Raw genomic sequence first — 14,876 nt, forward strand, 5'->3', positions numbered from 1 at the left:
AATTCATCTTGGCGCTGGTTGGTAGAGTTGGATGTCCTCACGAGGGACACCGTGCCAAATTCTGTCCAATTACCGCCCTAGATTGTCAAAATCCCGAGCTGGTTGGAGGGTCCTCCCCATAATGCTCCAAACGCTCTCAATTGGGGAGAGATCCAGCAACTTGTTGGTCTTGAAGAGCAATAAAATGGGATGTAGAATATCGTGAACATACCGCTGTGCTCCTAGAGTGCACCGTTTGATACCAAAGGGCTCCTGCTATGAGACGAAATGGCACGCCACACCATCACTCCTGGATGCTGGGCCGTATGGCGAGCGACACTAGGGTTGGTGCGCCTCTGGGGCATCTCTGGACACGTCTTCGGTGGTCACTGGGGCTCAGTTCGAAGCGAGACTCATCACTGAAGACAATTCTACTCCAGTCAACGAGATTCCAGGCCCAAGACGTGTCTGGAGACGCCCTGGACAGAGACAGAATAGCAACCTGACTGTGGCCCGCCATATGGCCTGACAGCCAGCAGTGATGGTCTGGGGCACCATTTCTTTCATAGCAGGACTCTACATCTACATATACATACATACTCCGCAATCCACCATACGGTGCGTAGCGGAGGGTACCTCGTACCACAACTAGCATCTTCTCTCCCTGTCCCACTCCCAAACAGAACAAGGGAAAAATGACTGCCTATATGGCTCTGTACGAGCCCTAATCTCTCTTATCTTATCTTTGTGGTATTTCCGCGAAATGTAAGTTGGCGGCAGTAAAATTGTACTGCAGTCGGCTTCAAATGCTGGTTCTCTAAATTTCCTCAGTAGCGATTCACGAAAAGAACGCCTCCTTTCCTCTAGAGACTCCCACCCGAGTTCCTGAAGCATTTCCGTAACACTCGCATGATGATCAAACCTGCCCTTAACAAATCTAGCAGCCCGCCTCTGAATTGCTTCTATGTCCTCCCTCAATCCGAACTGATAGGGATCCCAAACGCTCGAGCAGTACTCAAGAATAGATCGTATTAGTGTTTTATAAACGGTCTCCTTTACAGATGAACCACATCTTCCCAAAATTCTACCAACGAACCGAAGACGACTATCCTCCTTCACCACAACTGCCATTACATGCTTGTTCCACTTCATATCGCTCTGCAATGTTACACCCAAATGCTTAATCGACATGACTGTGTCAAGCGCTACACTACTAATGGAGTATTCAAACATTATGGGTTTCTTTTTCCTATTCATCTGCATTAATTTACATTTATCTATATTTAGAGTTAGCTGCCATTCTTTACACCAATCACAAATCATGTCCAAGTCATCTTGTATCCTCCTACAGTCACTCAACGACGACACCTTCCCGTCCATCACAGCATCATCAGCAAACAGCCGCACATTGCTATCCACCCTATACAAAAGATCATTTATGTAGACAGAAAACAACAGCGGACCTACCACACTTCCCTGGGGCACTCCAGATGATACCCTCACCTCCAATGAACATTCACCATTGAGGACAACGTACTGGGTTCTATTACTTAAGAAGTCTTCGAACCACTCACATACTTGGGAACCAATCCCATATGCTCGTACCTTAGTTAGGAGTCTCCTTTGGTTGTCATCCGGGACACCCTTGCAGCACAGCGGTATGTTGACGATATTCTGCGCCCCAACCTGTTGCCTTTCATGGCAAAGCCATCATCGTCCTACATTGGAGCAAGATAAAGTTCGCCCGTACATAGCGAGAGTTTCTATTGCTTGACTTCGTGCCTGCCAAACCCGACCTTGGTCGGCCAGGTCGCTGGGTCTCTCCCCACCTGAGAACGTTTAGAGCATTACGGGCAGGGTCCTTTAACCATTTCGGGATTTTGACGATCTGTGGCGACATTTTGGCAGAATTAGGCACGATATCCCTCATTAGGACATCCAACAACTCTATCAGTCAGTGACAAGCCGAATAACTGCTTGCATAAGGCCCAGAGATGGATCAATGTGTCATTTACTTCCTAAATTTGTGAAGCTCTCTCTCTTGAATTAATGATCCAATTTATCTAAAATTGTAATCATTTGTTTGACTGAACAGGCACATCACACCTTCAGATTGCCACCCCATTCGGATAATTTCTTCGTAGTGCGCCGTTGTTTTGTTTTAGAGTGTACGTAAGATAAGGAATGTTTACAGAACAAACCTGATTATGAGAACCACCGGTGTAGACAGATATGTAGTTGCGCGCTGAACGCCTGCCTGCAGACGCAGTCCACGAGTAGCAAAGTGGTACGTGGCAGTCTTAAGTGTACACTGAATAGCCAGAATTAAACAATTCTTACATCAAATTCCTATTAGACAAGTGCGAGCCAGCACAAGGATGAATCATAACAAAAAGAAAGGGAAAAAGCGGGGAGATGAGACGTTATAACAGACAGGAAGATACTTCGAAGAAGGCTTTATTATCGAAACCATTTTGTTTAATTAGTGTTAATTTCAAGCACTTGAAGTGTATCCAAATTGCGTTATTTGGAAACATAATCACTGGCAGCAAGATGCTGATCTATGCATCGCACCTTACGTCTGTACTGGAAAAAGAGAGAGAGAGAGAGAGAGAGAGAGAGAGAGAGAGAGAGAGAGAGAGAAAGAGAAAGAGAAAGAGAGAGAGCGAACTGAAAGCTATTTTATTACTTCCTACGACACAATTTTTCTTTAAAAGACTCTTTTGGCCTATCTAAAATTTCGTACAGGCTCCATCTTTTACATTATAGATGGCAGGCTTGAATATTTTCTGTAAACTAAAATTTCTTTATGCCATATTTTATGTCGAAATCGATTTTCAGTGCGGAAGAATAATCTCTTTTTGTTCTTAGGAGAAGAACGAGAAATCTGTTCAGACGTTCTTCTTCTGTAGTGAATACAATGATTTTTTTCCTCGTGTTTCAGGTTTATCATCTACACTGCTCGTCCACTTCTTAATTAATTTCTTATATGCATTAACAATTTCTTTTGTCTTATAACCGTTAATCAAGGCTACTTGTTTTAATATATCTAGATCATGATTTACGCTTACTAATTTAGAGACAGACTATGTAATCTGTGTATCACAGATCGGAAATACGCCCACTTACAGACCACCTGCATTTTACAAGGAGATACACTGATTTCTGATTAATAGCCCATGAACAGGTCGGCCTACAGAAACATGAAACTCTACTATTATTTTCCTCTATTTCGAACGTGGATTCGATATTAGTTTGAAAATATTTAAAAATCGAAAATTTAACTCATAGCCATCTCACAACTAGCAGTTTTCGAAAAAAAAAATACGATGTCTGTTTAAACTTGAATACTTTGCTAGTAACCATTCTATGTGTTATAAATGACAGTGTGGTTCCACAATCATGTAACAATTCCCTTTTTTAATATTTTGTAATGTCTGTTTGATCATAACCTCTGTACTCAAATGTAAACATGTGGGGTTTTGTAAGTGCATGTGCTTCTGAAAAGTTCCGCCAGTCCCTGAATATGAAGAGAAAAATAGTTTAAAAATCTCGAACATGGCTGGAGACAGCAACTGTAACTCAGTCTTCGTGAGAAAAAGGTGAAAAAACACACCGAAATCAGTTGCAATAGTACAAGGTTTATGGTGCAGAATAATAACTGCTGCCAGTCACAATGGAAGGTGATTTTATTTCATACATGGCCAGTTTTGGCCTTGTACCCATCTTCAGGTAGTTTGCATTCACACACGTGTTTCCATACTCAGTGCCACATATCACTGTTTAAATAAAAAACAAATAATGGCTTCCGGCTAAATAGCTTTGATAAATCCACATTTGCAATACATCTGATGGCCATCAGCGACAGTTGTTAAAGACAACATGCATATACTACATACTGTCAGCAAAGGGCAGATAATGAATCTTCTTGAAGAGCTCGAAATTTACATCCCAAGCTTCAGATTACCACAACTAATTCTCAGTGAACAAGTAGACCTTGTAAACAAGCCACTTCTACACGTTTTTAAAGAAATATTTAAAAATCGAAAATTGTAACTCAAACCTCCTCACAACAAGCAATTTTTGGGGAAAGAAAGACGATGTCTGTTTAATCTTATATAATTTGGTAGCAACCATTCTATACATTACAAATGGTAGTGTGGTTCCACAATCATGTAACAATTTCATTTTCAAAATTTGTAGTATCTGTGTCTCTGTGTGTAGCATCTCTGTACTTCTTGGACCTAAGCTCTCTGACCATAACCTCTGTTCTCAAATGTAAACTCGTGGGATGTCGTGAGCGTACATGCATATGAAAGGACTAACATCTAAAGTGCCACTATTTTATAAGATACATAATATGGCAGCACAAATAATTAGCATGGTGACTAATGTACAGTTAACGTGTACAAGATGAAACATTTTTGTAAAAAACGTGATAAATGCAACTTGGAAACAATATGGATATACCCCCTGTATGTAATTACTATTATAGTTTACAACACATGTCGCTTAGCCATATCAAAATGTTTCACTTGTGTCTATTTAGTCATCATCAGCTATTTGTTTTTCATTTAAACTGTGACCTCCAACATTGAGTATGGAAACATGTACATGAATGTAAACCATCTGAAGATGGGCATAAGCCTGTGTTAAATAAAATCACCTTCTATTGTGACTTGCAGCGGTTATTATTTTACACTCTATAAAGAAATAGTCATGGACTTAAGCTGCATCCATTGTGAATAAAATACCGTACAAGGTTTACTGAAAATCTCTTAATCCAGGATTTAACATCTTTAGAAAGTCTTTTCAGAAAGTTCGATGACTAATGCCTAAAATGGTTAACAGAACATACATGTAAAATATAGGTTTAGGCAAAAGTAAAAACAAATCGCTGGCTTACAAAGAATTTTCACACTAAATGTTCATAATGTGTGGTGGCACATTAAATATGCAGCCATGAGGCATAAATGAAGAACAAATCACATCCATAATAATAAAACCACAAAATATCTTACTGACTGTCATTAGAAAGTTGCTTCACTAATGCAGCTAGTGAACTGATGTTGCATCAGTGTCTCTTGAGTTGAGGAAAATTCAGGATGCAAGAGGTAAGTAGATGTATGTTCAGAATGAGTGTGCAAAAGTGTGGGATAGAACAGTACTGAAATAGTTAGAAATGAGTATGTTATTAAAATATTGTATGAGAAAAGAGGGACTTAGCACCCATATTGTAGTATGGGTATCGCCAAAAATTTTTTGTAGAATCTAATGAGTTGAACCAAATATAAAATAACCTGAAGTACATCACCTGTAAGTGAAAACAAGGGGGAGATGGTGAAGGGGAATAAGTGAAATGATGTAAGATAAAAAAGCAGGAACTCCATTTTACCTCCCCCTCTTATCGTCAATCTATTGCCATCATTTCATTTACCCCAGTTTCTCTCCCCCCTTTTTCACTTACAAACGATGTACTTCAAGTTATTTTACGTTTAATTTGAGTTATTAGTTCCTATTAAAATTTTTTGGGCGACAGCCAAATAAAACGCCATATGTTTATCTTTTATACTACCACACAGGTATTAAGTCCTTCTTTTCTATACAATGTTTAATAATTTAGTCGTTTTCCATTTCAATGCTGTTCTCTCCTGCACTTAGCACACTTATTCTGTGCATACATATACTGTCCTTTCACACCCTAAATTTTGCTCAACTCAAGACACAGGCGCGACCTCAGTTCACTAGCTGCATTTCAGAAGCACTTTCTAGTAACAGTCAGCATGATATTTTGTGCTTTTATCATTATGGAGGTGCTTTAATCTTAATTTGTGCCTTATGGCTACATATTTAGTGTAGCCCCACATGTCATGTAACTAGTAAGTGTAAAATTCTTTGTAAGTCAGTGATTAGTTTTCACTTTTGCCTTTTACCTATATTTTAACATCTATGTAATGTTAACCATTTTAGGTATCAATCCTTGATTCTTCAGAAGAAGACGCTTTTAACGACGTCAAAACCTAGGTCAAGGAGTTAGCAACAGTCCTTGTACTATTGCAATTGATTTGGCTATTTTTTCATCTTTTCCTCATGACATAAAAGTAGTCTAATATCACACAGGCTGTATCAGAAGGTATGTTACAAGGAGTGGTGGTTGGTAGATGAGTACCATGTGAACATATTGTGCTGATAAATTTATGTTCGAAAATGCTTCATCTGCGAGATAGAATTTCTGAAATGTGGCATATGACATAGACAGTTTGGATCACAAAAACTAGGCAACAATAGCCTGCATCCTCCTCCACATTCAAGACATGCTAGCATGCAAATGAAAAGTTCTCAAACATAAGTTTATTACTAAGATGTGCTCACATGGTATCTATCTATTATCCACTCGCCTTGTAACATACCTTTTGATAGACCTGGGGTGTAGACACTGATATGTCTGATAGCAGAGTTATTTCGTACATGAAGGCTCCTGAAAAACTGAATGTATTTCAGCCTAAAATCGTTTTCTTGATTCATAAGTAAAAAGTACTTTACTCTCCCTTTTTTCTTTCTGTTTAAACAGTTCATCTGATGACAACTTGAATATAAGTCGAAACCGGTAATGACACCATTTGTGTGAGAAGAGGATGAAATTCACAATAAAAAATGTGACAATAACAAATTAAGGTAGTTCGCATTTGTCAAAACATTCATACAATTTCTGTACATAAAATTTCTCACTGGTAATTCATACTTATAGTATCAGTACTGTTACAAGTTAGGTTTAGGTTTTTGTGTTGCAAAGTTTTGAGTCTTGTCATGACTGCACATTGTAATAGTTAATGGACACCTGTATATATTTCATCTTGGTGTTATTAGGTAATTTCTTAGGCAGCCTGTACCCTTCTTTATAGTGCTGCATTTTGTTTTTATAGTGTGAATGTTATTTAACACGTAATTACAGGTGTATACTGATTCAGATTACTGATTTGTCATTAGACCTAAGTACAGTACACACAGTAGGCTTAGCCTATTTAGGCTCAGCATATTTAACTTATCAGTGCTCCATAATACCAAGTAATTTCACATAAATACATTTTTAATGACTTATTTTCATATAGGGGATCTGTAATATGTATCTCATTATAAACATGAATAATATGATTTATAAAGACTAGTTGACTTCTTCTTCTTCTTCGTTTCACCCAACTTTGGGGTACGTTGAATCTATCACTTCTGTGTGTTCTGTGCCTTTCTTTTCGCCCAGTACTGCTTCATTCTTTCTGATCTTGCTTTTCTTTCCTCATCAGAGATGACAATCGTTCTTTTCTTTCTATTTTGGAGCTGGAATCCCTCTTTTCTGTCTTTGCTTATCATTTTTGCGGTCCTGTCTGTGAGCATTTTTTCTGTGATGTGTAGTTCTCTTAAGTCTTTCTCTGTTTGGATAAACCAATTTGGATTGGATTTTTTATTCCTGAAGTAGTCAAACATTCTTTTTGTAAGTCTATTTGGGTTCATTCTGAGAATGTGCCCATAAAACTCAATTCTTCTTTTCCTCATTGTATCCGAAAGTTTTTCTGTGGTTTTGTAGAGTGTTTCATTTTTGGTATGAATTAGTTTGTCGTTATGAAATTTGGGGCCTAAAATTTTTCTCAATATTTTTCTTTCTTTGATCTCTAGCCTTTCAATTGGGCCATGGTTAGTGATAGATAATGTCTCAGCTGCATATAGTGCTTCTGGTTTAATGACAGTGTTGTAATGTTTTATTTTTGAATTCCATGAGAGGGACTTTTTATTATAAGTATTTTTAGTAAGCTGAAAGGCTAGTTCAACTTTGTTTCTTCTTAATTCTATTGCTTTTTTCTCAAGGGCGTTCCAGCTAATCCATTCACCAAGATATTTGAATTCTTTAACAATTTCGATCTTTTGGTCTCTTACTTTAAGATATTTCATTGGCTTTTTTATATTTGTGATTATTTTGGTTTTTTCAAAAGAAATTTTAAGGCCTATTTTCTCTGCTTGTTTCTGTAATTCGAGGATCTGTTCTTTGGCTTCTTCCCATGTTTCAGCTAGTAGGGCCATATCATCTGCAAATGCTAGGCAATTAACCTTGATGCCTTTGTTTTTTGTTCCTAGTCGGATTCCACTATTGATTTTCTTGTTCCATTCTCTTACTATTTTTTCTAGGGCACAGTTAAATAACAATGGAGAGAGTCCATCACCTTGTCGTACTCCAGTTTTTATCTCAAATAGGTCTGAGAGTTCTCCCATAAATTTAATTTTGGAGTATGTGTTGGTGATGGTTTCTCTAATTAGGTTTGCAGTTTTATTGTCTAGGTTCAATTCTTTTAATATGGAGATTAGAGATTCCCTGTCTATGGAGTCGTACGCCTTTTGAAAGTCAATGAATGTGATGACATACGCTTTTGCTCTCGATTTTTGGTAGGCCATAAGATTTTTGAGGTTTAGAATTTGTTCTGGGCAGGATCTTCCCTTCCTGAAGCCTGCCTGGTATTCTCCAAGTTGACAATCTAGCTGGGGTTCTGCTCTGTTCAAAAGGACTTTAGACAGTATTTTGTATGTTACGTCAAGGAGCGAAATCCCTCTGTAATTGTTGGGGTCTGTTCTGGATCCCCTCTTATGAATTGGGTGAATGAGGGCCATCTTCCATTCATCCGGAATTCTTTCTGTTTTCCATATTTCTTCAAATATGTTTTGGACAGATTCTATGGCATTTCTATTGACATTTTTCCACAGTTCAGCTGTAATTTGGTTCTCTCCCGAAGCCTTATAGTTTTTGAGATTCAAAATGATTGATTGTAGTTCCTCGACGGTGGGTGGTTCTGAGTTAGGACTTGTTGAAGTTGAGTTGCTGAAATCCATTTTTTCAGTTGGTTCTTTACAGTTGAGAAGGTTTCTGAAATATTCCCTCAAAATTTTGCAATTATCCCTTTTGTTGTGTGCAATATTACCATTTTTATCTTGTAATTGGAGTGTCGGTGGGCTGTACTTGGTTATTTTTTGTTTAAAAGTTCTGTAAAAGCTCCTAGTCTTGTTTTTGTTGAAGTCTTCGTTGATCTGCAAAAGGAGTTGATCTTCTTGTGCTTTTTTAATTCTTTTGAGGTTTTTACTCACTAGTTTTCTTACACTCAGGAAATTTTGCCTATTATATTCATTTTTCTGAGATTGCATCTGTTGCCATGCTTTCTTTCTTTGCTCAATAAGTTTGTCACATTCCTCTGTCCACCATGCGTGTTTTTTGATTTTGGTTATAGGTGCTATTTGTTCAGCTTTGGTTAGTAGGCTTTCCTTCATTTGATCCCAATTTTGGTTCCTTATATCTTGAGTCGCGAGGGGAAACTCCTTCGAATTCATTATCTTTTCTGGATCGTATCTTCTGCTTTTGGGTTTACTGTTTCTATCTTTCCTTTTGGGGATAATTTTGAGTTTTATTTTAGAAAGATAGTGATCAGAATCCAAGTTTGCTCCTCTGAGTACTTTGACATTTTGTATTTCTGTATGCTGTTTCCATTTTATCGCCACATGATCAAGTTGAAATTCACCCAAGTGTGGGTTTGGTGAGGTCCATGTCTTCTGTTTTCTGGGTAGTCTCTTAAAGGCTGTGGATTTCAGGATCAAGCCATGCGCTTGGCAGAGTTCTACTAATCTGACTCCATTTTGGTTAGTTCTATTGTGCGCTGGGTAGTTTCCAACAATATTTTTGTATTTCTTCTCTTTTCCTACTTGAGCATTGAAGTCCCCCGTAAGTATGATGTTGTGTTTGTCTGGGATCTTTTGCACCACGTCATCTAGTTGTTCCCAAAAACGTTCCACCTTTTCCTTATTTTTCCTATTGTCTTCATTTATGGGGGCATGTGCATTCACAATTGTGTATACTCTATTAGCAGATTTAAAAGTGAGTGTGGAGAGTCTTTCCGATTGTGACTGAAAGCTGATAATGGAGTCTAAAATACTTTTATCTATTATAAAGCCCGTTCCGAGGTGGGATGTGTTTTTCATTATTCTTTTGCCTACCTTTCCTTTGTATATTCTGAAACCTCCGGAATCAAAATTGTTTTCATCTATGTATCGAGTTTCTTGTAGTGATGTTATGAGTATTCTATGATGTTTGAGGGTATCTGTAAGATGTTTTAATTTTCCTGTTTTTAAAAGAGAGTTTACATTGAAAGTAGCTATGTAACTTGTTTTTTTACATTTCAATTTGCTTGATGTCTTATCATGTCCCGATTCATCTCTGTGCAATGCTGCAGACTCCCCAGAATCCGATAGTCTGCTTGCGCACCTTGGTGCGGTGGATTGTCCACCTGGGGTAATTTGTTTCACATTACACTCTTCCATGATTGATAGTAGTATGTAAGGGGTGACTCTTCGAGCCACAAATTTACAACCACGGTTGTTAGCCCTGGAGGTTTTTCCCAGCCGCCCCTAACCTGGGGAACAGACGCTGACCAAAGACCGCCCAATGTGAGACAGTCGCCTTTGGATTTCTGGTCCTGTGTTGGTCCACGGGTGGTATTTTATTTCCCACCTACCCTACATATCTGTAGAGCTTTCCCCTATCCGCCACCTGGGGACGCGCCCGGTAGGGGAACAGGTTCCTCCTCGGGACTAGTTGACTATTACAGACTTTATTTATTTTCTTACTGGTTTATGTTTAGAAAGAACATTATCAGACAGTAAGTTTCTTAATATTTTTTGAATTTTGTCTGGATAGTTTAGTGGGAAGACATAAAGTTTTCTAATTACTTGTGGATACTGATACACTAGTAGGCTTCATGCATCTTATTCACATCAAAGTACATCTAAGTCAGAAAATGTTCCAAGTTCTTCGATGTTGGTACGTTTCAGCTACGTTAGCTCAAGAAGTTGACAAAAAGAACCATTTTCATGAAAAATAAATAGTTATACATTAACCCTTGTGCTGCCAATGATGGTAATGAAATTATCCCAGTTATAATGTTTTTGTACGTTTAAACTTTCGTTTGTGGTTGCAGTTTAATAGTCTGTGTATTTGTTTATTATCTATCGATTAGAGTTATTCAGACAATATATCCCAATATACTTATGTTTTACATTTTAGAATTGTTTTCCATGAGTCGTGTGGAGAGTTCTTGTTACCCTCTTGGTAGTGTTTGCTACAAAATTTGTAGGTAATATAATTTCATTTGTAGCCTTGTTATTTCAAGGAGAAGCAATCAAAGTTGTACTGTCGTCAATATGGTTGTTATGCTGTACTTCATTTTTCTCTGATGAGGTAAGAAATCAATGACAACAATGAATTATAATGGGTCTTTGTTGTTATTTTCATCTGTGGCATTGTTAGCTTCTGCTTCTGAGTGTATACATCGTCAAGAGTTACAGTGTGCAGGAGGGTGAAAGGATTGTAAATACTGATAGTCCAGACGATCTCTGTGACCAAAATCTTTATATGTACAATTTATCAAGTTGCTGATGTCACAGAAATGATTGAAATGCATCAAATGACAGAGCCACCTGGGTCAGAAAATTTATCAGAAGATCTCCCTGAGGGTGAAGATCCAAATCTTTCAGGTATGTTCAAATCTAGAGGTGGTCTTGCATGGATTTCTACACCCTTCCGTCAATGAAGAAGGGCAGTTCATAGTATTTTGCGATAAAAGCCTGGTTTATAAAAGGCAGTAAAACTGTCGATTCAATTGTAAATACGTTTTCCCTCTTTCTTCCTAGAAAATGTTAAATATTATATGAGGGCTTACTAATGAAGAATATCAAGAAGTATTTATTATATACAGTGAATCTCACTCAGAATAACCTAAAGAATGACACAACATGACAAATCAAGAGTTGTTGGCATTTAACTCAACATTGTGGGCTCCAGGAGAAACTAATAGAAATATCACAAGTGTTACCAAGATGTGGACGAGCCATCCACCCTGCAAAATCCATTTTTCATGGCTGTTATGTCATACCGGATTTCAACAATCGTCAGCTTTTTGAGATAGAACGACATAAAAATTTGCAGCATCAGAATTGCAGATACAAACTACAATAATCAGGCAATAAGGGACACTTTTGTTATCTTAGTGAATTCAGGTATGAAAAATTACAGCCCTAACGAATGACTAAATGCTGATGAAAGACTGGCAACTTTCCATGCCAACTGCCCATTTTGGCTAAGTATGATATCAAAACCAGCTAAGTATGGACTAAAATATGGCTGTACACAGATGCTAAAACTGTATATATATGTAATCTACCAGTATATATAGGCATGGTTCAAATGGCTCTGAGCACTATGGGACTTAACATCTATGGTCATCAGTCCCCTAGAACTTAGAACTACTTAAACCTAACTAACCTAAGGACATCACACACATCCATGCCCGAGGCAGGATTCGAACCTGCGACCGTAGCAGTCGCGCGGCTCCGGACTGAGCGTCTAGAACCGCTAGACCACCGCGGCCGGCTATATAGGCATGAAGGACAGTCAGAGAGAAGTAAATCAAGGGCGATGTGTTGTGTTGGATATGGTTGGACAATGTTTTAAGTCTGGAAGGGGGATCACTTTAGGTAACTTTCTTACTTCCATACAGCTAGCTGAATAATTGTTGCATCACAACTTAACCTTAGCTGGAGCTCTTAGAGCAAACAACAGAAATGCCTCAAGAGTTTTTGTCTAGTACGACGAAAGAGGAAAAATTTTCATTGTTTGGATTCACAAAAAAAGATGACCACGGTCTCATTTTCCCAAAGAAAAAGAAGTGTATGTGATCTGGGGCTTTCTCGGCATGTATGCAGGTTCCAAGAGTCTTCGGTGTATTGGCTGAACTGCCAGTACACCCGAGAATCTTGGAAGCTGCATACAAGCCGAGAAAACCTCAGATCACATGCACATATCGTCGAAAGACCACAGTATTACGGTGAATAAACGTTCCGCCATCACCAAGGGATGAAAATGATGGCAAAACGGTTATTCGCCTTCTTGTGGACTTTCGACGATTGGATCCGGCGGTTTACCTGGGAACGTTGGATGCAAAAGGAAAAACAGACGCGTACCACAATCTCACAATAATGAGACTACAGGAGAGTCGATGTAGGTGATATGATGAATAGACAATAAAGCTGGGAACGTACAACAAATCGTTAGTCGTACCAAATATTCTGGAAATGATGTCGACCACGCAGCTCTCAGTGCATATATTCTGTGGTCACAAAAGTATCCAGATTGGCAGAAAGATACGTCAAGAAAGAAAAATCATTTCTTTCTGGAACTTGTCCTAAAGTTGCTGAAACCACACGTGGTATAACGAGCGAGAAATCCAACTGGACTATACACAGAAAATGTAGGAGCTATTGACGCTATTGGAATTGAAGTAAAGATGACTTATTCTGCTGAAATTACCGAAGAAAAGACTTCAGAATTACCGACAGGAAAAATGTGAGCGTTGTGCCTGTGAAATATAGAATGGAAAAGTAGATTCATATGCATAGAACCAATGTGTCAAAACCATAGAATTGTGGCAAAATGTTCTGAATATTATGAGAAGTCATCTAAACAGACTAAATTTGTGTGATATTTTTTAAAATTTTGATTTTCTGTTGTGTCGGCAAATTCACCAAACACCTAGGATCCTAAATTATGTATGTTTGGACGATAAACTACCAATGATTGCTTCAAATCTTTAATAAACCACCAGTTTATATCAATAACTGAGATTCTGAAGTATCTTGTGACTGCCTGACCTAGAGGAACATAAAATTATACAGTGTTGAATTGACTATATTACCCTCCTGATAACATGAAGGCGTAAAATTACCTTGGTAACAGAAGGGTTAACTGAAATCTGCAGTACAATTTCCCATCGGCAAAATGAATCATCGTTGATGTTGATCAAAGTGCGCATATTTCTCCATACACTATCGATGACAATGAGGAATGCATTTCGTACAGCTTCGCCTGATATCTGCTTTGTATTAGTAGTTTTGGTAGTAAACATTTATTTAAAAAATCTGTTACTGACCTGTCACGAGCTCAAGAATTACTTCAAATGAATGTTTGTTGCTGCGCTGACTGTACATTTTGATCGATGCTTCGTTGTATCTTCGGGGTATCGTCGTTTTAACATTACATTGAAAGCCTAAAATATTAGATTCCCTGTATTTTAGCTATATTTCTGATATTTCCACTATCCTAAACCGTGTTCGCAATAAACATCTGTAACACTAGCTTTGGTCGAAGGACATTGAAAGTAACGCCGCAGTGTACTCATCGGGGATGTAGCTCAGTGGTAGAGCGTTCGCTTTGCATGTGAAAGGCCCCGGGTTCGATCCCCGGCATCTCAAAAATTTTACTGTCAAATTTCTAGATTGCAAGGTACTAATATTGTTTGAGATTAACAGATATTTGTTGACAAAAATGAGTGGGGCAGTTGCAATTGCCTTGTTGTTAATCGTGAATCGAAATTGCAGTTAAATTCTTCTTTTATAACCACTATCAATTGACATTGCATACGTTGGTACACATGCGAAGCGCTTAAAGACGCAAGGCAATCACGACGACACAAAAAATATTAATCACTTACACCGACTTCTTGCGTGCATTTTTAGCGAGCGCTGAGAAATACTTGGGACTCCGTTTAAGGGGACAGAAGCACGACTGTTGGAATGTTAGGCCCTACTAGCCAACTGCGTGCTCTGTTCTATTGTAAATACGAATATTTATGACGCCATTCGACGCTCTTTTTCCATTCAAACGGGAATATTCGATGTGAAAGTGACTCTCGACAAATATGAGGTAAGAAAAGATCTACTTCCATGGCGTCTTTCATATTTAACCACAATTGTTTTGCGCTTGCCGGATCTCAACTGAATGTTATCAATTCGCTCTTTAAATAAACTGATGACTCTCA

At 38.2% G+C, this 14,876-nt stretch overlaps 1 protein-coding gene and 1 non-coding gene across 2 annotated transcripts in view; one reads left to right on the top strand and one right to left on the bottom strand.

Annotated features, from left to right (window-relative positions):
- Positions 1-14,088, bottom strand: part of LOC124619797 (pancreatic lipase-related protein 2-like) — a 200,383-nt gene extending 186,295 nt beyond the window's left edge. Inside the window, exon 1 of the mRNA XM_047146388.1 lies at positions 13,989-14,088. The gene's annotated coding sequence lies outside the window, so the exon portion shown is untranslated. The remainder of the gene's footprint in view (positions 1-13,988) is intronic.
- A 150-nt stretch (positions 14,089-14,238) lies between these two features.
- On the top strand, positions 14,239-14,310 carry Trnaa-ugc. Its single transcript has one exon. It is a non-coding gene; the product is annotated as a tRNA-Ala (tRNA).
- The last annotated feature ends 566 nt before the right edge of the window (positions 14,311-14,876 follow it).

The sequence above is a fragment of the Schistocerca americana genome, chromosome 6, assembly GCF_021461395.2.
Source record: "Schistocerca americana isolate TAMUIC-IGC-003095 chromosome 6, iqSchAmer2.1, whole genome shotgun sequence".
Classification (NCBI taxonomy): domain Eukaryota; kingdom Metazoa; phylum Arthropoda; class Insecta; order Orthoptera; family Acrididae; genus Schistocerca; species Schistocerca americana.